Genomic DNA, 24,303 nt, shown 5'->3' on the forward strand with positions numbered 1-24,303 from the left:
TCTTAACTTATAGCCGTTTAATTTCCATTACCACGTTGTCTATAACCACAAGCATCGTTTAAGTAATCTTTTACGTCCCCTTTTTTTTTTTTTTTTTTTTTCAAACGATGACGTTGTTAATTGTGTACAATGTCGGTTTAAAGAAACGACGATTTAGAAAGCGCTCTTCGTAAATCATCGACGGAAAACAAACAAATCATCGTTAAAAAAGTAAAATAAACATGACCCTTATTACATTAAATGTGTCATGGTAACTCGCCTTACGACGTAAAAACAAAAACTGACATATTAGAAACTAAGTATATATGTGGTTTTGCTGGGATTCGAACTTGTGCGCGAACGGGTGGAATGGTCAGAAAATTAAATAAACAAATATACCCTAAACCCTAAACCCTAAATTATATATTTTTTAAAAATAATTTTAGAAAAGGGTTTCGGGTTTAGGGCCTAAAATATATCAACCATAAACCTTAAACCCCAAAAATAAACCTTTAACCCCGTAAACCCTAAACCCCAAACCATCAAACTATAAGTGATGTTGTGACTCATCAAAACATTTTTTTTTTGTGGTCATTTTAAATTTGTATAACTCAAATTGCATTTTTGAAAGCTTAAGGGGGAAGAAAATATCTCAATGGCTGAGTTGATGTTGCATTTTTTGGATTTATTTTAAATTTATTATGAATATTTTGAATTAAATAGAATAAAATATTCCTACAAACACCAACAAACCACGTTGGCGCTAAGAAAGGAACAACGTTGTAAATAGTAATAAATGACTTACTTGTAAAAAAGTGATCGTTTAAACGAAAAAACATGGCGGTTTTTACACACACAACGACGTACAAACTGTATTCCACGACTCAAACTATTAACTTATCGCCGTTTAATTTCCATTACCACGTCATCTACCAAGAGCATCGTCTAAATATCATTTTATGTCGCTTTTGTTTCAAGCAAAATTCAGCTTTTTGTCGTTACAAATTTGGTTTAGCATGAACTTGGGTTTTTCACAACATGAAAGCCTCAACAAATTTTCAGGGAGGTTCAGCTCAAGCCAAATTAAGAAGAAAATATCTCAAAGACTTCATAGGAGTTGACGATGCATGTTTTGGATTTATTTTAAATTTATTATGAATGTTTTGAATTAAGTAGATATAAACACCAACAAACCACGTCAGCTCTAAGAAAGGAACGACGTTGTAAAACGTAATAAACGTCGTTTAATGGCAGTCACTAAAGTACAAGAGCGTTGTCTAAATATTCTTTTACGTCTCGTTTGTTTCAAATGATGACGTTGTTATTTTTGTACAACGTCGGTTGGTAATAAATTGAACCTATACTGACCTGAGACGTCGATTGTAAATGTACCGTCGTGTTTTTTAGTACCTGTCATTTTATTTGTTAACCCACGTTTGTACTCCATAAGACGACAGTGTTTGATATAATTATGTCGTTGGAAAGTTTATTACACGTCGGTCACGCAATTTCTTTTTTTTAAATAATGAAAACCTCAACAAATTTACAGGGAAAAAAAGAATGTACATTTTACACAAAATTTGTACAAAAACTTGTCTAATTCTAACAACATTTGTACATTATATAAAAATGTTAAGTGTTCTAAAAATCCTCTACTCCATATGAAGGCAAACAAACTCTGCCAATTCTTTCCTCACTTCATCAATGGCTTCTTGGGGGTATGGCGCTTGATCTTTTCCCTTCTCAAACTCAAATCCATAAACAATGATTATTTAGGCTTTATAAATACACAGAAATTCAATATTCGATATCCACAGACGACGCTATTTTTCATTTACTGACATAGTATATCGATGCAACGACGGTATTTTGAATTTACTGTCGTTGTTCATACAAAAAACTACATAAAATAAATCTGAACATTTTCTACTTACCATCTTCTCAAACTCCAGGGCAGGATCCATGATGATGTCTCTCATAAAACGCATGACATAATAGCCACACTCTACATTGCTGGGTTGCTTTGGTGTGCCTTGTAGAGTTTTCCAAATAGGTGATTTACAGCCATGTCTGCCTATGTGTGAATTATACATTTTGAAAGCACTATTCACTATGTTTTTACACTCCTCATCAACAACTCGATTTCTGGGTAGTGGATGCAGAAAATACACAGTCTCCTTCTTTGCACTCACAATGATCAAGACCCAATGACGGCTGCACAAAATAAATATAAAGGTTAAAGAAAATCTGTTTATATGCACTGCATCATACAAACAAAATCCTGTTAAGGGTACTAACCCTGGATTGTAAGGCATGAAGAAAATCTGTTCACCATCTGTCTTTTGAAGTCGATTGGCTACCACACATGATCTGGCAATTAATGTCCCAGAGTTGGCACTAACTTGAGGTGGGTCGATAAGGCCAACCATGTTCACCATATTTGCAGCTTTCAAAATATCAAATAGGCACCTAAAAATGATCCCATGAGTGTTTTTTTTTTTTTTTTTCAACAGAAAGGAGAGTGTGAAATGAAAATTTGATAAGGACAAACCTCATATATACTGCAACCACAGTAGCCCCAATTTCTTCCATGCCTGCAAACTGTGTAATATCTTCAATCAAGATGAAGGTACTACGATCTTCACCAAACACCTCCTTCTCAATTGTAAAGGTCATAATCTTGTCATGAACGACAAAGGGCTTGTAAAGAAGATGACAACTCCAGCTTTGAGTAATTTGGTACTTCAGTATTCTTTTTTAAGAAATAAAGCAACATAAAGTGACGTGGTAATTCAATAAACATGACGGTTTAAAGAAAACACCGTCGTCTGAAAATAATTTAAACGACGGTAAAAAAACACCGTTGTGGTGAAGAATTTATTACGTCGTATAAAACAAATCCGACATCTAATTCAAATGCAAAATTCATAAATAATGAATTTACCTTTTCAATTTGCTTTTCTCCAACATTGGATTTTTGTTTTAATAAATAAAGAGAGATATATAAGAAAGCTTGTACAACAATTTAAAAATTCAATTAAAAGCAAAACTGCCTTGGAAGTTTAAAACAAACGACGGTTTAAAGAAAATATCGATGTCTAAAAATTGAAAAACCAATAAAAAATGCAAAGTTATGAGAATTTACCTTTTCATCTTGCTTTTCTACATCCCTGGATTTCTGTTTTAAGAAATAAAGAAATATATATAAGACAGATTGTACAACAAGTAAAAAAAATTAAGAAATTAAGAAATATATATAAGACAGATTGTACAATAAAGAAATTTGTGTCTGTGCTTGTTCAAAATACACAGACACAAATTTTTCAGATAACCTTGAAGTTACAAAGGCATCCCAGTCTGCTTTCTTTATGAATTTATATAGTTCAGGCGGTTGTCTTAATTTCTCCTTCTTCTTGATGAATGGAAGGATATGATGCCTCGTTAGTGTAGACTTGAAATCCTTCCATTTCTTTTCAGCAGAAGATAACACAAGTTTCTTGCCCCCTTGACCTACCACAAAAGCCATGTCAACGGCTTCCCAAATCTGCTATTTTATATCCTTGGGGATTTCAGCCCATTTCTTGTCCACAAGTGGGACTCTGGAGCGTGCCAACACACCAACGTAGGACTACATCTCAGTATGTGCAGGGCCACATGGTTTCCCCCTTTTATTGTACTCAACAACTGGCTTGATTTTATGATATTTTCTCTTCACAACACGGGGCATTATGCTTATACCCCGACTTGACTTTGGCTCCTCAGAAAAAGTTGTCGTGCTGCCTGGTTCTGTCTCAGCAGATGAAACAAACTTCATCTTCTTTGAGGACTTGGCTTGAGGTTTTACAACTTTAAGCTCCTTACATTCATTTCTTTTCAAGCCAGAGTCCTTACTTTGGTCTTGAGAAACCATGGTTACAGACAAATCAAACCTGCAAGTGAAAATATTTCAGATGAAATTAAGAAAACACACGACGGTTATTTATAAAAAACAACGTATTATAACATTTCACACGACGCAATAACATAACAATCGACGTAATCATACATTTATCACGACGGTACTTAACTACCAATGTGGTTAAAAGATTCAAACGACGTGAATAATAAACCACCGACGTCTTATGATATAATTACAAAAAACAGAGTAGTGATTCCAGATTCAGACCTTCAGGTGAAAATATTTTAGATTTTCATTTACTAAAAACGACGTTTTTTAAAAAATTTCGACGTAGTAATATTATTCACACGACGCAAAAATATAACAGAAGACGTAATAAGACTTTATCACCGCGATATTTATATACCGTCGTGGTATAACAATTCAAACGACTTTAATAATAATATACCATCGTCTCTACAAGATGAAAAACAAAAACAGAGAAGTGGTTCTAGACCCTTTCTTTCTTTGTCTTTGTATTTTATCAAATTTGGAAAAACGTAAAATGATTTTCAACAGATAAAAAATTGAAAAGATTTTATCCTAAACCTACGATGAATATATCCTAAACCATCAAACAAAAAAACGACGGTCATTTTATAAAACAAAGTAGAACAACTTTCACACGACGCTAGGATAACTGACGAACCGTCGTGGTCTATAAATCTAACCACGTAAATAAGAAGCCACCATCATCTTATTTAGTTGAAGTAGAAGAAACAGAGTAGTGTTCAAACTTGGAAACTTTCCTTCTTTGTCTGTATATTTTATCAAACTTGTAAAATGATTTTCGCCAGAAAAAATGTAAAAAGAATTTCAAAACAAAAACCTATAATGATATGAGCATGCAAAATATTTTAGATTTTCATTTACTAAAAACGACGTATTTTAAAAAATTTCAACATAGTAATATCATTCACACGACGCAAAAATATAACAAAAGACGTAATAAGACTTTATCATGGCGGTATTTTTAAGATGACAAACAAACGACGTTAATAATAAGATACCGTCGTCTCTATAAGATGAAAAACAAAAACAAAGAAGTTGTTCCAGATCCTTTCTTTCTTTGTCTTTGTATTTTATCAAATTAGGAAAAATGTAAAAAGATTTTCAAAACAAAAACCATGGTTCAGAGAAATCAAACCTGCGATGAATATATCCTAAACAATCAAATAAAAAAACGATGGTCATTTTCAAAAACAACGCAGAACAACTTTCACACGATGCTAGGATGACTGACGAACCGTCGTGCTCTATAAATCTAATCACGTAAATAAGAAGTCACCGTCGTCTTATTTAGTTGAAGTAGAAGAAACAAAATAGTGTTCAAAGTTGGAAACTTAACTTCTTTGTCTGTATATTTTATCAAACTTGGAAAGAAGTAAAATGATTTTCGCCAGAAAAAATGTAAAAATATTTTCAAAACAAAAACCTATATTCAAAACAAAAATGATATGCGCAAGCAAAACAGGAACAAAAATAGTGAGAAATGCTTACCTTTTGCGTGCAATGAAAGTTTTCTCTCGGAGTTTGGTGTTTCAGTTCAAAGATGAAGACGAAGGGGAGAGGAAGACAATGAGATACAGACACAGCGCTTTGAGAAGGAAAAATGAGGGAAGCTTGAAATTTTTTCTCTGGTTTGGAAATAGTGCAAGTGTAGGTCAGGTAGGCGAAAAGTTTAAAATATTAACATACGGTTTCATAACACGACGCTATTAATAGAAACCGTCCTAGCAGTGGCGAAGCCAGGATTTCATGTGTGTGGGGGCCTCTTGCAAATTATAAAGAATAAAAAATTCGAACTCACAATACATACGAAAAATATTATATATATGTCACATATGTCAAGAATTATATTGCTTATTGGTTGCAATCATAATTGTCCTCGACAAAGGGATAGAAAAATACATTCTGAGCAAGAAAAATTGCAAGAGACAGGCAAATAGTAGCGATTTAGCAAATATCTTTAAAGCTTTCCCCCCCATTAAACCCAATAGAAAGAAAAAAAATCAAAATTTCACAAACTAAAAAAAACCTTAGGTCCCTTTATGCATTCATATCATACATGAAAAAATGTTTTATGTAAAAATATTGACTAAGTATGAAAAATAGTTTTTCGGAATAATCATTTTCTCAAGATAATTTTTGGCGGCTTTTATTCCTTACACATCAAATAAGAAAACTTGATTTTATGGAATTTTAGTATGAAGCATATATTGACTTAATGAGCCATCATTTTTAGCCTTAATCGTATTTTGCACTAAAACCAATTTTTCATATTTTGATTTGGTAGGAATTTGATTTTCTAGTATTTTTATTTGAATCCAAATAGGGGGTACTTCCTTATTTACATTTTAAACTTAAGTAAATGGAGTAATATAAAAATAAATTAAAGTAAAATGAGAAAGACATTTACTTAAATGTTGAAAATGGAAATAAGGTAATCTGTATACCTGGAGTGCACCACTACCAGTTGAGCAAATGGGAAATTTGAAGCACCTCATTATGCCTTAATAGGTCCTCCACCAAGGGCGGAACCAGGAATTTTTTAACGGGTGGGCTAGCTAAAGTTATTAGCTTAAAATCTAATGCTCTTTTTATTTTATTTTTATACTTACAATTTCTATATTTTTCTAGAAATAAAAGTATACATTAAATCATATAAACCACGCACATAGGGTGACACCACAATAGAAAAGTGGATCAAACTCTCCCTCTCTCCCCCAAGTGCACTCGGGTTCAATTTGCTAGTTCATAACTCCTTTGACTAAAGTTATTAGCCATCAAATCCAATTTTTATACATATTATTTGACATCTCCATTGGAGGTGCTCTTAACTGAGCAAACAAATTAAATATAAGATGATTGTAGGCCTATAGGTTGAGTGGACAAGGGGTTATTAGGCTACATTTGGGTGGACTACTAATATTTTATAGAGTGAAATCACATAAAAATACATATAATATTTTTAAATATTTTTTAAAGGCTACCTGGGCTAGAGCCCATGGTAGCCTTGTTGCTAGTTCCGCCCATGCTCCACAACACATGTGGGTACATATCAAAACGTAAAGTATTTGAAATAATATACATATACAAATACATAACAGTATATTACTTTTAAAATATTAAAAATTGAGTGGGGGCCCGTGACCACACTGGTCCTAATGTGGCTCCGCCCCTGCGTCCTAGTATGTAACATTATACGGCGCTATAGGTTGTAACCGCCCTAGTAAAATAGTTTCAATGACCCCTAGTTTTCAGAAAACGCCGTGTTTATGTCTAATTACACGATAATTTTTTCTTCCAAAAAGATGTATCCCATCTTTTTCAAATTTACACAACGACCTTATACTCAATAACAATGACGTTAAAGATCTTATAGAACATCGTTTTAATTACGCATACCGACGTGTAACTTTTTTAATTACACAAGAAATTTGTTTTTCAAAAAAATGACAACGTTGTTTTTTTATATACTGTCGTTGTTAATTAAATTTATACGACCTCCTTTTAGTTTGAAACGATGTCTATGTTTTCAGTTAGATGTCGCGAATTTGAATATAACTGACGTCATAGAAAAGATTATTCTATAAATAAGGGTTTTTCAGGTGTTTTTTCGCTTTCATTTTTCAATTAGGGTTTCAACTTCTTCTTGCCCTTGGCTCTGTCTCACCTCTCTGGAGGCAATAGTTTGGATGTTGATGCGTGTGCGCGTTTGTGTATCTGAAAGACACAAACACACACACATCATCAACTTCTAAAAAATTGTCTTTCTGAAAGTAAATATCTTGGCTGCTGTCGTCCAATTTTAGAGGCAAATGTTTTGGATGTTGATGTGTTTGTGCCTTTGTGGATCTCAAAGACACAAAGACACACACATCATCAATGTCTTAAATATTGCCTTTCTGTGTTGGTTCGATTATGATGAGGAACAGAGTTCATTCTGGTAAGACTTCACTTTAATTTGATTATGATGATGGTTTTCTATATAAACCGCCGTGGGTTTTCACAAATCTTGTCATACTGTTGATCTACCGCCGTAGGAAACAAAATCCAAAAATAAATCTTAAAAAGCAATAAAAATTAAGACGACGGTTTATAGATAATGATAGACGTATAAAGTTAATTAATACGACGGTATTTTTAACTCCACGAAGTGGTAAAAAAACATTTATACGCCGTTAATTGAACAAACCGTTGTGGTTAGTACAACTTATGCCAACAGTAGAGTTATAGATACCGTCATAGTACACTGTCGTTAAAAAGTCGATAAATTTATCTTTACCGTCGTGGTAAATTAATTTCTCTTTACCGTCGTGGTAAGACGTCGATTCCTTTGAAATTATGTGTCGCTGACTAAGAAAATTTGTTCGTTTTTATTTATGAGATAACACGGCAGCTATTTTTAAACTGCCATCTTTACTTTCTACGGTGGTGACTTCATAGCTGTAGTCGTTGTTTTTAGATTTAGATTTTAACTCGGAATAAAATCTTTTTAATAAGACGACGCTTTTTCAATTTGGTGCGTCGTTTAAAAAAAATATCCATTCGGATCCCGGTTTTTTAGGTGTTTAAGTTATGTATCTACGACGGGTTTCTATTACCGTCGTCTTTTAAAATACAACAGTTTTTTGATCTACCGTCGTTGTTTTCTGGTCGCCTTTTGCACTTTTTGTAGTAGTTTAAGCTTTAAAATATTTTTACTTACTAGTTTTTTACATACTTTATTATGTGAAATGTGTATTAGTGATGGCCAATGCTTGTCTTTTCACTTTATTATATATAGGATTGTATATTGTGGGAGATGGATAAGTCATGGATGCATGCTGATAGAAGATCGAAGGCATATGAGTTAGGAGTGTTAGGAGTGGAAGGATTTTTGAAGTTCCCCGTAGAAAATCTTGGAAATACAAAACATATTCATTGTTCATGTGTTAAATGTGGGAATAAGTTTCGTCTAAAGAAAAATGTGGCAATATTCAATTGTTTGGGATTGGAATTATAAGGGACCACTTATATTTTAATGGAGTTGACCAAAGCTATAATATTTGGACATGGAATGGCAAACCTTGGAAATCAACTACTAGTGCTAGTAGAAATGTAGAAGTTAATGATCAAGTAGGTACAGTTTTGTCTTTGAAGAAATAGAGATGGATGATAATGATCTAGAAGATATTGGATTCAATCCTACAGAGTTTGCCAATGTAATTGGTGATAGAGATTGATGACGTCCAAAATTGGATTCAACTTAGGTAGAAGAAGTGTGGGGGTCTTCAGCATGACTAGGGGGTCTGGACCTTCAGCAATGAGGGGCCTCCAACCACAAATCGATCTTGCAGAAGAAAGATGGAAGAAGCAATCATCAAGCTTCGGGTACCGGTGTGGTACTTGCCAAAGTCTCTCTGATGCTTAACTCAGCAAGTGTGGGGTACACAGTAATTTTGGCAGAGTAACAACAAAGGTGAAAAGTAGTTATGCTTTTTACCTAGGCACTATTCCTATTTTATAGAGAAATGAAAGTGAGAGTTTGCACAAAGTTTAGATGTCAGACTTTGTGCAAATCACTCTGGTGGTGACACGTGTCCAAGGCTTAGGTTCTGTATATGAGAGCTTCAACATGCAATTGCCACATCAGAGGAAATGTGTCTTCGGTAGCTGAGATCATGATGGTGTCATCATTCTATGGGTCTGTCTCGGCGCTGGTCTCCGGGTGCCAAATGTACTGGATTGATTATGGTACAAACAATAGCCCCCAAGTTGACGATTAAGAAATGGCTACCAATAGGGCTTCACGCTATGGGGCCCGACTGGTGGATTTGACTGCCAAAGCATAACAAATTTCGAGCACTAAGTTGGTCACCTCGCACAGTGCCCGTGCCATGGAGGATAGGAAACTCCAGCACACTACTACAGAAATTGAAATAGACGACGGGAATCCACCGTTATGTAGCATGTTTTAAAACTGACGTGAAATCGACCGCCATCTTTTAATACATAAAATAACGACGGAAAATAACCGATGCCGTTAAGATATTACACGTCACAAAAACAACTAAAACCGACGTCTAATTCATACATAAATAGCTTAAAAAGACAACTTCGACTATATTAGACGACGGTTTTAGTAAAACACAGACGTTTAAATAATGTTAAATGTCAAGAACAACTACAAAGCCGACGTAAAAATGATTATCCACGTCTCTAATTGAAAGAAAATCGACGTGCAAAATGTAGAAACCGTCGTGGTTAACATATACTACGTTCACTAAATAAAAAAACTAACGTCTAAAACATATAACATGGTAAATTTAACATACAAAAGTACACTTTTGGACAAGGTTAGACGTCACTTTTGTCAAAAAAAGTGACGTTTGAAAGCTTTGACATGGCACATATTTATTTGGACTGATGTAACAAACATATAACCACAACTCTTTAGGTCACCACAGACGTTGAAAATGATTTTGACGGCTTGAACAGAGGACTAAACGACGTGGATTTAATATTGCACGTCGGTTAATGTGAAATATCTGTCATGTTTAATCCATTTACAATGGCCTAGGAGTCACATTTTAGGATGTGGTTAATTATTTACAACGTCGGTTTTTATAGGCGTTGACGTGGTTGGCATTTTAAAAGTCTCTTTTGTGAGCCACTTAGACGTGTGTAATCTCTGAGACGTCATTGCTTTTAGCCTAACCATCGTTAAGATATATGGAAATGCCTTGAATTATGGATTTGACGTCGGTTATTTTAAAATGAAAGTCGTGGTTAGAACTTTACTATGTCCCAAGAATCCAATTCTTCGACGTTGTTATACAACTTATTATGTCGGTGGTTTGCTTATTCCATGACGTGGCTAGTCTTTGTTAAGTCCATTTTATAACCTTTTTCACGTGTGTATTCTCTGAGACGTCAATTGTTTTATTATAACTGACGTGCAACATTGTTTTTACGACGGTAATCATCAATAGATGGTATCCTTAAATTCGTCGGTTTGAGCTCTCTTCCGTCGTGTTATTCTTTAGTGTACGTCTTGAATTATTTTCTTAACTGTCGTTGTTGTTAATATGTATTAACCGTGTTTAAATTAATTTTAATTAACCGACGTGTTTTCTTTTTCAAATGGCGGTTTTTATTTCATTTTTGCATTTGCGTTCCACGTCATTTGGGAAAACCCGACATTGGTTATTTTTTAGACGTCTCTTTTTGCGATTTTTTTAACTTGACCGTCATATTTTCAGGTTTAACCCATTATTTTTATCTTTTGATTTGTCGTGCCCAAAGCCTGCAGAATGAAAATGTGATCGGAATTAAAATGATATACAAAGCTATTAATTAATGTCATACAATTAACTGCATAACTAATGTCATACATTACAACAATCAATCAATCCATATATCTTCACACCCATCTCTAATGTTCTCACTCCCAAACTCACCCACTAGGTCATCAAATGTGTCAACATTTGGTATCCCTCTCGTAAATGGCTCACACTCAATTCTAATATCACCTAGCACATCATCACCAATAACATCATTATATTCTCTATTAGGCATTGATAACACTACCGACCAACCACGATGCATTGGGTCATCAACATAAAATACTTGTTTGACTTGAGAAGCCATAACAAATTAGTCATTCCTATGTCCAATTTTACTCATATCTACAAGGGTAAATCCAAGTTTGTCAACTACAAGGCCCGAAGTGTTATTTATCCAGTCACACCTCAAGATTGGGATTCTAAACTTTTGGTAGTCAAGGTCCCAAATTTCTTGAATAACCCCATAAAAACCCATATTGGAGACAATAGGGTTTTTATCCTTGGCACTAGCAACTTGCATAGTATGTGCAAGTAAATAAACTCCACTATTTTGGACAGTTCGCACATCATCTTGTGCCTTGGTGTTAAATTTGACACCATTAATAAGATAGCTCCTATATGATGGCACTGCAATGCTTGGACCAGCTGCTAGCCACCTCAAATTTTCTGATACGCCATTATTGTCTTCCCCATTAAGTTCACTTTGAACCTACAAATTAAACATATATCTTAATTCAATCTAACATATAGAAAGAAAGAAAATTAAAAGTTCAATATGTCATTCAATAACATATATACCTTAAAGCGTAGCCATTGAATGAAAGTGTTATTGTGCTTATCTTGTAGCCACTTTGTTCTCTTTCTAAATTTTGGATAAGTGGTCTTGATGTGGTTCATATGTTCCCTACAATTGACACGAAAAAATCAAGCATTACGGTCCCTTGTATATAAAATAAACATAAGGAGTAATAATATTTAAAATGGCTACATATGAAAAATTAAACTCATACGTACTCGATATAAGGTAGGACTTCCTCTGTATTCTCCAAGACATATAGATGTGCCTGGTTCAACAAGTCCAGATCAACTAAGCTCACTGTGCAACCTGATAATGGCTATGAAACTCCCATCTTCTGGCTTGAAGGCACTCCAACTGTACTAACATCAGATAAATGCTTGGTACAAAACTCTACAGCTTCTTCAGCTATATATATAACGCTTAGCAATGCAACCTTCGGGACGAGTACCATTCTGAACATATCCCTTTAGCACTTTCATATATCTTTCAAACGAATACATCCATTTAAAATATACTGGCCCACATAGATGAACTTCTCTGACAAGATGTACTACTAGATGAACCATGATATCAAAGAATGAAGGGGGAAAGTACTTCTCAAGCAAACACAAAGTAACTACTACATATTCTTCTAACTTATCTAGTGTGGAAACATCTACCACCTTTACACATATAGCATTGAAGAAGAAGCACAATTGAGTTATTGCATACCTTGCAGGCTTCTCCAAAACAGAACGAATTGCCACAGGGAGCAATTGCTGCATCAAGGTATGACAATCATGAGATTTAAGGCCAAGAAGTCTTAAATCTTTTAAAGATACAAGATTTTTTATATTTGAAGAATAACCTTCAGGGACCTTCATACCAAAGAAAGAATTGCAGACCGCTCTCTTCTCTGCTCTTGACAAATTCCAAGGCCCTGGAGGCAAGCGAGTACGTCTTTCTCCATACTCGAGTTGCAAATCAGTTTTGACCCCCATGTTCAATAAGTCTATCCGAGCAGTAATCCCATCTTTATTTTTTCCAGGGATCTCTAGCAATGTACCAATGATACTATCGCAAACATTCTTCTCAATGTGCATAACATCTAGTGCATGCCTCACATGGAGGTATTTCCAATACTCCAGATCAAAGAATTTTGATTTCTTCTTCCAACAAACTCTGTCACCATCATTCTCACCAACACTTCCCCCATTTTTTGAGCCTCATATGTAATTAATATCTTCAAACATATGCTGCACTTCTTCTCCAGTTAATGGCTTGGGAGGCATGCCATGTTCAGGTTTCCCATTAAAAGCCGCACGTTGCCTCCTATATGGATGATTGATTGGTAACCATTTTCTATGCCCAATGTAACAAATTTTGTGGCCATTTTTCAATCTGTGACTAGGTGTATCATCGCCGCATATTGGACAAGTTTTATATCCTTTAACGACACAACCAGATAAGTTTCCATATGCAGGAAAATCATTAATTGTCCACAGTAATACACCTCTGAGTGTAAAGTATTCTCCTATGTGGGCATCATACACTCCTCTAATCCCATCCCACGGAGATTTTAAATCATCAATCAAAGGCTCTAAGTAGACGTCTATATCATTTCAGGGCTGTTTAGGACCGAAAATCAATAAGGTCAACATCATGAACTTCCGCTTCATGCATAGCCATGGTGGGAGATTTATGTAACTAAGATAACTGGCCAACAACTGTATCTACTACTTAAAAAACTGTCGGGATTGAATCCATCAGATGAGAGAGACAATCTCAAGTGTCTTGGCTCATTACCAAAGTCGGGCCATTTATCATCAACAAGTTTCCAAGACGGGGAATCCGCTGGATGAGACATATGACCGTCAACTGATTTTCTTGCAGCATGCCAAGTCAAACTCTTAGCTGTCTTATGTGATTAAAACATCCTTTTAAACCTTGGAATTGGAGGAAAATACCACACCACCTTCGCTGCCACACCCTCTTTCAAGAACCCATCTTTGGTTTCCTTCCACCTTGAGATACCACAAGTAGGACAATTAGTTGAATCCTCATACTCCTTCCGATACAAATGCAGTCATTGGGACATGCGTGGATTTTCTCAGTTTTCAATTAGGGTTCCAACTTCTTCTTGCCCTTGGCTTTGTCTCATCCACTTCTAAAAAATTGTCTTTCTGAAAGCAAATGTTTTTAGTTGCGTTTTCTGCTTTATTTCACTCAATGGGGAATTTCTTTCTATAAATTGTCTTTGGTTTGCAGAATGATTCCTCACAAGACCAAGCATGGTGCAGCCGCACTTGCCCGTTTGAAGGCATACGAGGGTGTTCCACCTCCTTATGATAAGATAAAGAGGATGGTCATTCCTGATGCTCTCAAGTGAGCTTTTCACACTTTGTTGATTTTGATTTTGTTTTCGTGAACTAAAATTATTGTTTTTGGAAATTATCTGATTCCTGTACTGTTTGTTGGGCAAGCTTTCAAATAGTCACTAATGAATTTATCTATGGCTGTGCAGGAGCTTGAGAACAAGAGGAAGGAGAGGGCCCAGCTTGCATATGAGAGGAAGAAACAGTTGAACAAGCTGAGGGTGAAGGCAGAAAAGAAACCACGATGTATTTGCCTTTTAAATATTGATCAGTAGAGATTTGCCTTTTAAGACGAAAATGTTGTTGAGGATTGACTTGAGAATTAAATTTTGTTTTGTGTTAAGATACTTGGTTGTTCCTTATGATGGTTTTAAGTATTTTGGCAGTAGTTCTTTCTGATAGATATTAAGAAAGATATTACCAAAATAAAAGAAAAATTAATTAATTTTAAAAAGCAATAAAAATAAGACGGCGGTTTACAAAGAAGGTAGACGTATAAATAGAAAAAATACGATGGTAATTTGAACTTAGGACGTGGTAAATAAATACGACAATAGTGTTGTAGGTACCGTCGTAGTACACTCCAAAATAATAAGTCGATAAATTAATCTCTCGCATCATGGTACATTGATTTAACACGTCGTTGTTTTGTAATATACCGACGTGGATTCCATTATATTATACGATGCGGACTACGAACAGTTAGTCGTGTTTAGTTAAGAGTTAACATGACAGGTTTTTTGGTGAACTGTCGTCTTTATTTTCTACGTCGGTGGATTCATACCTGCTGTCATTGTTTTTTTGTCAGATTTTAACTCTGAAGAAAACCTTTTTAATAAGACGACGCTTTTTTATTTGTGTGCGTCGTTTAAAAAAATATTCAACAGTACCTCCATTTTTTAGTTGTTTAAGTCACTTATCCACGACGGTTTTTTGTTACCGTCATCTTTTTAAACACAACGACGGTGTTTTGTTCTGCCATCGTCTTTTTCACTTTTTGTAGTAGTGGCATCAGCATATGAGTAGAAATGAATACCCTCATTTGAGCCAAGGCTAGGCATCCCAGGATAACATTATATGAACATAGCCCTCTGGGGTGCCGAACCTATGGCAATTGGCAGGTGAATACTCCCGATAGGTTGGATAATATCGCCAGAGAAACTCACTAGAAGCGTGATGATTCAGTCGAGCAAGTTGTCAAGGACCTGAAGTTCGCTGAAAGCTTCAGCAAACATGATGCCCATTGAGCTACCAATGTTGACAAGGATATGGCCAACATCGAAGTTAGAAATATTTTCCCGAATGATCAGTGCGTCATCATGGGGGAAAAGGACACCACACTCCTCCTCTTCGCTAAAGGTAATAAGCTCCCAGCAAGTCTTGGGCATCTTCGGCATGCATGCAAACTTAGTACTCAAACCTAGGTTTAGGCTCAAGAGGGAGAGGGGGCACAATCATTTGTCCTGTGAGGGTTTGTGTGGCCAGAACAATAGTGATTGATGTGCTTGTTTCGTTTGCCATTGTTAAAGGGTCTCTGGTAGCCTTCCTTCCTTTTAAAGTGTTGACCACCCTAGGTGTCGATGGTAGGAGTGTAATGGCTGGGCTTGGGATAAGTTGTCATACGAGGATGAGGGTATAAGGGATCGGTTAGTGCCGAAGCCTAAGGTGGGTCACCGAAGGTAGTCTGTCATTGGCCAACAAAGCTACGTTTGGAGTTTGAATCATGAAATGATCCAAGAAGGTATGCTTCAGGAGGTCGAAGGAGTTAATGGTTCTAGGGTTCAGCCGATAGAACCAGTTCAATGCAGCTCTAGTAAGGGTGGAGGGAAAGAGGAGGCACATGCCTTCATCACTAAGACCCTTGCACCTTAGGGTAGATTGGAAGGAGTGGATGTTGGTCAAGGGTTCTTCCTTAACAGTATAGAAGGCGATGTGAAGTGGCTGAACGTCATTTTCCTATCGATAGGTAAGAATTCGCTTGATAAAAGGGCCAGGGTGTGGCTTCGTCCAAAGTGGTTGATGGTTGCGCTGTTGCTCATCCTCGAGGCGGCGAACAATTTCGTGGTTAATAAATTAAACCTAGTAACTGCGGAATGTAAATAACACACAAGAATTGTTGACCCAGAAAACCTAACAGGGTGAAAAACTAGAGGCACCAAGCCAGGAGAGATCCAATCTACTCAATTAAGAAATACAAGAAAAACGGAAGAAGACTTAGCTCAATCTATGATCTATAGGCAACTACAATCAACAAGCACCTTTTCTTTGTCTCTTAGAGCACTTCCAGCGCACATGTTCAACCTGAGCGCCAAGGGCCAGAATCCAACTCCACTAAGCCAAGTCCAACCCTGGCAAGGGGTGGGTCCCATGAGCCCAGGCAAGTTTAGCTCGAGCTGTTGCCTGGGAAAAATGACACAATGCTGCTGTCATTATGACATCGGCAACCAAAAAATTTTGAAAAAAATACCAAAATTTTCAGATTTTTTATTTTTTATTTATTTTTTATAAATACCTAACCATATTCTTTACTTCCCACACCAAAAACTCTATACAAATTCATCTCCTCATATCTCATGTGAATATTATTTGCCCTTGCCCTTGCCCTAGCCCATAAGGGTGGAAACAAAATTGCGAGGGCTGCCAGCCCTTGCCTTGCCTTTGCCCATAGGGGTGGAAGTGCTCTTAGCAGCAAATCCTCTCAAGAGCACCAAGCTCAAGTTGCATGTAGTTTGATGTATGAAGTGAGTTATGGTTTCATTGATTAGATATTTATAAAAATATCCAATCCTAGACATGTATTTATAAAAATACCCAAGCACTATTTAAACATAGAAACATACCCAAAATGGGTTTTGGGTATGTGTGTAATGATGGGTTTTGGGTATGTTTATAAATGGGTTTTGAGTGTGTGTAATGATGAGTTTTGGGTATGTTTATAAAGTGTTTTGGGTGTTGGGTATTTTTATAATTTCAGCCCCTATTTTGGGTATTTTAGTGAAACTCCCTTCATTGATTCATCTATCTCAATCACAATGTATGATTGAGCTAGACAAATGGAACTTAAGTGTTGTGATGATTAAACTAGAAGTAACGAAATTGAAACATATAGTTTAAATCAAAATAACAACAATGAAACAAAACATTCAGCCACAATAAATATGAATCAATGTTGGAGACAATCTATGTGTATGCAATCATACACATACTCTCAAGTGTTCAAGTGGCTGAAAATAAATGGAATGTTTTTGAATGCTCAAGAGCACATATGAAAATTCTTTTCAAACACTAATAAACATATTTGCAAAGATTGATGAGATGTAAGAGAGTAGGTGTTTTTTTATATAAAAAAAATATGAATGAATGCACACTAAGTCTCACGCCGAGAAGAAGAAGATATAGACTCTGTGAAAGACAGTTGCAAATGGTCAATATATCGTGATATTATTGATATTAACTTTCAAAAATTAAAGAAAACTCACTTCACACATGCAGGGGTTTGAACCCCTTCCCCATTCTAAAGACTATAGCCACTTAACCACCACACCAGTCATCACTTTGTGATAATAAGCTATGGATTCTGTATTTATAATACTTGTGAGCTGTTTCTCAAAATAGAAATTAACATAATTACTTATTGTTTTATATTGTTGATATTACTTAATTACTTAATATAGTTTATTTCTTTTCTATTTAATCCATTTAATGTTATTAATTATTTTATTATTCATTATAAGTACTTACATTACTAAATTCCCGTTCAAATGTTTGCTTAATTACTTAAATCTCCATAATTATTTTCTTTATTTACTATTTAATTCTTCATTGGATAAATTTATTTATGTTCTTAGTTAATTTTCAATCTTCACTATTATTTTTTAAGCATGGTAAAGTGCCTAATTTTCATGAAAAATAAAGTTGGTTTACATCTTTAATAATTTTTCAATTTTTGATAAATAATAAAAATAAGAACATGTACCATGTCCAATGAATAATGTGAAATAAGGTTACTCATGTATCTTACCATGCAATTTATAAATTGTAAAATATTGTACTAAAAAATGATAAATAAATTACTAGGGGGTGTTTAATTTTCTTTCATTAATTACTTCAGATTTTCTAAGTCACGGAGTTTGTCAGCTCGCAATATAATCAACTTAAATCACTCAAACCCACTATGCAATGCATTTCCTTCCAATTTTTTGTGTCAAAATAATAGATGATTGACTAAATAAACTTTTTCTAAAGTTTCATTACAAATTTCCATGTATTTATCACAATTTCCGTGGTTTTTATTCAATTTTTATCGATATCGATACTTTCCTGATATTTCCATCGATATTTCCGTGTTTTTGAACCACCGATATTTCCGAAACTATCAATATTTAAGACCTTGGTTGGAATCAAGAAGCCACATGCTTTTGTAAAAAGAAGTGGAGAATGTTTTCTTACATGGTTGTTGAATAAAAGTATTAAATATAGCTAGATGATGTGCTCAAGAAAGGAAGGAAATATAAAAATCAACCCATGCTTTGGTAAGATACACATGCACACATTTTGCACAAAAGTAGTTGAGATGTATGTGCAAAAGAGTTTTAGAAATCAATTCTTTTTCAAGAAAGAATATAGTATATTATAACAAAGAGAAAGGCTCACATACGCACTTGTGAAGAAATTAATCCAAGGAAGATATATTAATTTAATCCAAGTGTTTTGCTCAAGAAGAATAAAATAAAGTGAGAAATAATTTTATATTCTTCTCAAGAGAAAGAGATATTTTAATCAACCAAGATTATTTGAAAGAACGGTTTTTTTTAATAAACTAAAAAAGAGCCGTTAGCAACAGTAACAAAACCCATGTGTGGTCAGACAAAAAAATAGGAGAAAGAATAAAAAACACTGACGAAGGCAAAGCATACTGACACAACATATGGATCAATAGTTTCGATGAAAGTATTAATACAACTGAAAACAAATTGAAGAGAAAAGATGTAGTAAATGCGAGATTGCATGCTGGATCAATACAAGTGAGAATGTATTAATCCAAGTGATCCATGCATATGATTTTATCTTTTGCATTGCGATGAGGAGACTTGGAAGTGCCAAAATACAATAAAGGTCCAAATAAAAACCACTACTACAAAAAGTGAAAAAAACGACAGTAGAACAAAATACTGTCGTTGTATTTAGAAAGACGACGGTAATAGAAAACCGTCGTGGATAAGTAATTAAACACCTAAAAAATGGAGGTTCGCTTGAATATTTTTTTAAAACGACACATCCAAATAAAAAAGTGTCGTCTTATTAAAAAGGTTTTCTTCAGAGTTAAATTCTGACCCAAAAACAATGATAGCAGGTATGAAGCCACCGACGTAGAAAGTAAAGACGACGGTTCAACAAAACAGCAGCTGTGTTAACTCCTACATAAACACGACCAACTATTCTCAGTCCGCATCGTATAATATTAATGAAACCACATCGGTATGTTACAAAACAACGCCGTGTTAAATCAATGTACCACAACGCGAAAGATAAATTTATCGACTTATTATTTGAGAGTGTACTACGACGGTAACTACAACACTACTGTCGTATAGAGTAGTAGAGAACCACGACAGCATAAGGGTTATAAAGACGTCTAAATTAGAATATCCACGTCGTATTTATTATATATCAAGACGTATTGATGTTGACACGACGACAGTCTTAAAAATAAGTAATAACCACGTCGGTTTGTTCAATTAGCGACGTATAATATTTATTTAACACGTCCTTAAGTTAAAATTACTGTCGGATTTATTCGATTTATACATCTGCCTTCTCTGTAAACCGCTGTCTTAATTTTTATTGTTTTTTAAGATTTATTTATTTTTTATTTTGGTAGCCTACGACGGTAGATCAACAAAATGACAAGAACTGAGAAAAATCACGACGGTTCATATAGAAAACCTTCGTCAGATGAAAATTAAAATGAGATCCCAAGAGGTATGAAATCTTACCGGTGAGATCTTTGGATCCTGATCATAATCAAACCACCAAAGTGAGAAAGACAATATTTTAAATATTGAAGACGAATGTGTCATTGTGTCTTTGAGATACACAATGGCACATACGCATCAAAATCCAAAACATTTGCCTCTAAACGAAACCGGAACTGAACTGATGACGGCAAACTTTGAGAAAGACAACTGTTGAAGTGAGTCTCCTAATTAATCAAAGAGATTTATTTCCTTGATTAATTAAGGGATTTACTTTCCTATTTTATGTAGTTGTCAAATCATTGTATAATTAGGAGATACTTTCCTAATTCTTTCCTGTATCTAATTCCTTGTAAAGCACTCATGTAAACTCTTATATATACCTCCTTATGGAGAAGAATAAAACCACAACCTAACATATTCAAACCAAATATCATATTTTAGCATGGCATCAGAGCCAGGTTCTCCTGGGACCTGTTGCGTTCTCCTTACGATTTACGTGCTCTCCTCCCCCTCCTCTTCAAGGGGAGGAGGGGGAGTGAAAAAAGATATGTTTCTCTTTCTCATGGAGATTTTGCCTCTTTCTTGACTCAGACATACCTTTCTCTTTAGGGGGAGAAGAGGATTGAAGAGAAGTTTCTATGTTCTTAGCCGTGTTCACAGGGTTTCTGTGTTCTTTAAATTCCTCATATCAAATTTCTCATATTCAAATCCAAAACCCTAAATCAAATTCCTCATATTTTTCCCCAAATCCAAATCCCTCAAATCAAATTCCGATACCCTCAAATCTTATACACATACCTCTCAAATCCAATTCCTACATCAAATTCATACATCAAATCCCTCAAATCAAATTCTCATACCCTCAAATCTTATACACATACCTCTCAAATCCAATTCTTACATAAAATCCATACATCAAATTCCTCACATCAAAATTCCTCACATTCTCATATCACATCTTACTTCCGCTGCGATGTCAGGAATCCCTACATTCTCCCTTTTATTGCAGACTCACAGAAGCGTGCGGTCAATCCTGCTGACCTGGCTACCCGGACTTGTGCTTCTATCAATACCACCAAAGGTTCTACTTTTCATACATCCTCTCAAAAATCCACAAATCGACTCGGGTGCTACGAATTTCATGACTCACTTACCAAGTTGGGCATTTGTGACGTTGATCAGTTCATAATTGTATATCATTTTGTACCCCTCTAGCTTATGATTTGGTTATGTTATTGAGTTAAACTTGTGCTTTTAATCCCTTTTCTGTTTATCATTCAGTTCATTGGGCCTTAGATAGCAATGGTAGCTTTGGATAGGAAAAGATGCAAAATGGTGCAAAAACGAGTAGACTGAGTTTGCAATTTGTTTTGGCCTTAACTTCCTCCTCCCAACATGTATTGGCCCAATTAATATGTGGTTGGAAAGAAGAGATTCTGAACTGCAAGATGGACTGCTGAAACGTATCAATTGATGAAGCCAAGCCTAATCCATGGGTCCATCAAAATGCACACCATACATTCCAGTCTATTTTCGGCAGTCCACTTGTAAGGTCCAAAACGTACACTTATACTGCTCAGATGGGAATGCATTCTTCATCAAAGTTGTTCCAATGGGTGTCTATTATGACATATCCAAATTTGAGCCCCATTGGATACATATTGAAATCTCAGGCCTTCATACACCAAGCCTGGTTCAGCAGCATCTTTTATTTCCAGCAACCAAAAGAAAACCCACATGGGTTGGCAGCAAAAGGCAGCCACAATTGAACACCCATGTGAAGAAAGCTTGAGGTGCAGCAAAAGAAGTATGGGATGGGATTGATTCCAACCACACTAACATAGACAAGATGAAGTGGGAGTTATGGGTTGTATTAAATGAGGAATGGTGGTGTTGGATTTCATCATGATGTTCCTCCCTCTTAGCCCTATAAATAGAGGAGTCTTCAAGCTACAAACTTCACTTCAGCCATCCTCCACACTTCCATCATTCCATCAACACATCCAGAAATCATCCTCATACATTCCCACAACCCCAAACACTCAAGCAATCAACCCAATACTCTAACTACCCCAAAATCACCAAAACAGCTCCAGAAAACCTCCCTTCCATTTCCCTACGAATTTCCTCTTTCTCAGCCATCACCACTCACTCAAACTCATCCCAAATCACCTCCATATCCTTCATACATCCTTCTAGACGTGGAGAAGCTCTTGGAGAAGCATTGGACACCACAAGAACTTCAGAAAAGGGTTTTTCTACTCTTATGGCATTCATTATGTTTTCCCATTTCTGTTTTAGTTTCTTTTCCATTATGAGTAGCTAAATCCATAACTAGGGCTTCGATGTAACCTAACATGAATATTCTGGGTTTATAAGTTTGAAGTTTGGAGTTTCAAGTTTGATTCATGATTCATGTTCTTATTCATTATGCTTATAAGTTAACATGCTTGTTTGAATGATTGATCACCATTAGAACTTGTTTGTTAACTATCTTGGTTTGAATTAAGAGTAGACACCATGCTTTAATTCGAATTGAACTATGAATAGGAAGAGTATGTATGAACATTCGACAACAGGGATTAGATACATGCTTGGTTGTTTAAATTGTTCTTCTATGCTTAATGGGTTCCTAATGCTTAATTTTAGGTTAGACAACAAATGATCAAATTAGGGAATTAGGAACACAAGGTTAGGACCAAACACCATGGCCTAATCATACTTTAGCTAGAATCAATCTTTGAATCTGAATTAGACTTGTTACTTGACTCCTCATAACCCATAATTGAATTGTTATGGTGATTCGAATGCCCTAGTCTCCAAATCTGTTTTCCATCTCTTAAAACCACTCTTTGTTACATTTGTTTACTTGTTTTTGTTTGCAATTTCATTTTGCTTATTTTGTTCAACAATCACAACCACTCTTGCTTTAAATTCTATTTTAGACATAACCTCCTACTTTCTTGAATTTGGTAAGCTAAGTACATAACTAGTTTTAACTTCTCAGTCTTCTTGGGTACGACCTCGTACTTGTCTTGCTATACTACTAATTGCCTCGTACAATTGCGAGTTAACATAATAATTAACAACAAATTTTGGCGCCGTTGCCGGGGACTGAACGAAAGTTCTTCCCTGGTTATGTGCCTAAGGTTACCCTATTCTTTTTAGTGTTTCTAATTAATCTAATTTTCTGTTTCAGGTAGTTTATGTCTAAAAAGCCATTACTTGAACAAGTGAGGTCTTCGTTCCAACGTTCTAGATCTTTGAACGCAGGACCATCGTTGCAACCCAGACGAGTGACCTCTGAAATTCAGAGTCGTCTAGAAAGAGAGTTTTCAACTGCAAAAGAGCAAGCTCTAGCCACATTTTCAAGTCTTGCTCTCCACACTGAACTTCCTGGTTCTTCACTTTCAAATTCTGAAGCAAGTTCAGACCAAGAAGAAGAAGAAGAGATGGCTGCCAATGAGTTCATGGGAGAACTTGATATCCCAACAATTCCAGCATCTCCTTCAAGCATTTTGCTGCCCATTGTAGCTCGAAATTATGAGCTTAAATCTTCTCATCTTAATATGCTGCCTTCCTTTTATGGTTTACCTAATGAAGATCCATTAACTCATATAAAGGATATTTTTAATGTTGTGAGTTCTTTTCCCTTGACAGGTGTGACAGAAGATCAACTTCGAATGAGAGTGTTTCCATACACTTTGAAGGATAAGGCGAAATATTGGTTGAATTCTTTGAAGCCTGGTTCACTCACTACATGGGCTGCCATTCAAAAGAAGTTCTTGGAGAAATACTTCTCCAAGCAAAAGACCGACATGCTTAGGGATAAGATCTTGTTATTTGCACAGCAAGATGACGAGTCATTTTGTGAAGCATGGGAGAGGTTCAATGGGCTGCTCAATCAATGTCCTCATCATGGGAT

At 35.5% G+C, this 24,303-nt stretch overlaps 1 non-coding gene across 1 annotated transcript; it reads right to left on the reverse strand.

Annotated features, from left to right (window-relative positions):
• Nucleotides 1-24,196: 24,196 nt before the first annotated feature.
• On the reverse strand, nt 24,197-24,303 carry LOC148294672 (small nucleolar RNA R71). Its single transcript, XR_015835539.1, has one exon. It is a non-coding gene; the product is annotated as a small nucleolar RNA R71 (small nucleolar RNA).

The sequence above is a fragment of the Prunus avium genome, chromosome 4 (assembly GCF_965620075.1).
Source record: "Prunus avium chromosome 4, drPruAviu1.hap1.1, whole genome shotgun sequence".
NCBI lineage: Eukaryota > Viridiplantae > Streptophyta > Magnoliopsida > Rosales > Rosaceae > Prunus > Prunus avium.